The sequence below is a fragment of the Amphibalanus amphitrite genome, unplaced genomic scaffold, assembly GCF_019059575.1.
Source record: "Amphibalanus amphitrite isolate SeventyFive unplaced genomic scaffold, NRLGWU_Aamphi_draft 001067F_arrow, whole genome shotgun sequence".
Lineage (NCBI taxonomy): Eukaryota > Metazoa > Arthropoda > Thecostraca > Balanomorpha > Balanidae > Amphibalanus > Amphibalanus amphitrite.
Window position 1 is genome coordinate 181,220 of NW_024882561.1, and position 2,306 is coordinate 183,525.

Sequence of the window (2,306 nt, forward strand, 5' to 3'; positions counted from 1 at the left end):
CTGGGAATTGAGTGGAGAAGCTGCTCAATGTCCGATGTTCTGAGGTTGGCCTTTCAATTGGTTCGTTCGTGTTCACTTCTGTATGGAACCGTTCAATTTAGTCGCGCTGTTTAGTTAGTACAAACAAAAGTTCGATTTTGGCCTTATGGTCATCACATGTATTGGTGTCAATAAGGGTATTGATTTTATGAAGAAAAAAAAACGAAACTGATTAATACCTCAGATTCTGAGGTATTAATCAGTTGTCTCCGTCTGGTCTTCAGTCAGCCAAACATCGTTCCAACATCATGTGAAGTGTGAACTAAATGAAAACATCAACTCCAGCTGTGTCACTGTGAACCGCCTTGGGGCGGCTCAGACGGCTCTCAGTACACACAGTCCGCCTCACTCAGACACAGTTCGTGATTCACGGCGGCTGGCGACGGCACGCGATCTGCGCTCGGCCGGCCGGCGGTCTCTCGGGCGGCGTCTGCCGACCTTCCGGCTGCTCCGTGGCGTGACCGGTCGGCCGGCAGGCCGGATTTCCGGCCTGGGATGACGACCGAGCCGCCGCCGTATTGATTTCAGGACGGCGACGCGGCTGCTAGAGTCGCTCTCTCAGGCCCGACCGCCGCAGACTTCACGCCGCTTCCGCTGGCTCCCTCGCCGCGAGCATTGTCTCCCTGAGTCGTAGCTCCGATGAATCTATAGTTCCTTTGTTAGCTCCGTGTCGTCTAGTTCCTATGCCAGCAACCAACACCAGCTCTGCGCCTCTATCCTCTCCAGTGCCGCCACAGTCCACAGCGCCTGTCGTACTTTGTAGTGTGCTATGCAGCATCCATACCATCCTAAGAGCTGTTAAGCGGTAACGCACTCGACCAAGGGCCCCTCCCCAAGAAAACATCACTGTGAAGTGTGAGTGTGGCCGCTCTAGTCTTACAGAGACGCAGTTTTCACGGAAACTTTTTTGGCTAGTTACATAACACAGAACATAACTCAGTTGGCCTGGGGCTTGTTGGATGCGCTACGTAGTGTGTATTGTTGTGTAAGCGTATCGTCTTGCTAGGTCATGGTCTACGTCGCATTTTATATGTGGCAGAATATTGCGCGATGTGGGGTAACGACGAACTTCTAACTGACCAGAGACGATGAAGCGGCGGAGTTGAGCCGCCATTGGCCGGAGCCGCGGCTGGCAAGGATTGATTGGGCTGGATTTACGGTCCCCAGTGATTAACTGACGGGTAACGGCCGTAGCCAGGCGAGAACGGTCGTAATGGTGAGCTGTCAATGCGACCGTCTTAGGCCAGTAAAAGTTCGCGAATTAAGGTCACGGCCCTTTATCTTTTTATCGCAGTAATGCAACTTGGGAGGATTCTTGGTTTTCATTTACATAAATGCGTTTGATTGGCTCGCGTTTTTCTCCTCATTAAATGTATATCGCTTAAGTGTAGCGAAAGGATTATTGAGGAGCGTAGTTGAACCGATTTTGCGATTTTATTGAAACGTCTACCCTTTGCCGCCCGTTCTCTCTAATATCCAGCTACATTGGGCTGTTCTCTCGTCTGGGGACTCCACCGACTCAGCCCTTTGTCTTTCATTCGTCTATACGATTTCTCTGCCAGTCTGGAGAGCGGGTCCTATCAGAGCTGGATAGACGTGTTTGCGGCTGACGCCCTTCGCTCGTTATCGAGCTGCGGAGCCCTGACGTGATTGTTTGATGATGTTTGATGGCTGTTCGAGTGAGAGAGACGCCGAGCCGGGCATTCAGTGGATGAAGGGCGCCCCTCTCAGCGCGCTATTGCCGCCGCAGGGCTTCATTTTGACACAACTCGGTGGTGACGAGCGGCTTGTCTCTCTTTGAAGTTGTGCCTTTGTTCATAATGGGCGCCACTTGCGCTATGTGCACCCTGGAACGCCATAATTAATAAGTTTCTATGTTTTTTGTAGCCACGGCCCAGTTCAACCTCATCCTGCCCTAAAAGATAAAGCGAGATTGTTAGAAAAATAAAGCGATATCGTTTCATTCGTATCAGAATTCTGTTGCATTATCCGAGGACATCAAGTGGATCGCCTCTTCAAGATCCACTCAGTTCCTGCAATCTCAGCCGAACTGAAAAACAATGCCAGCGCTGACAAGGCCCGCGGCCCGACCGCCTCTCCGGTCCCCGCACGCGCTGAGCTGTCCCATTTCATTCTACCGCCTCTGGGCGGCTGGTGGGCCGCTCAGCTGACGGGCCGCGGGCGGGGGCGGGGGCGGCCGACGCGCGCCGCCGCCCGGCCGCCGGCGGCCGTCCCCAATCGATACGGGCCCAGTGGAGCTCCGACGG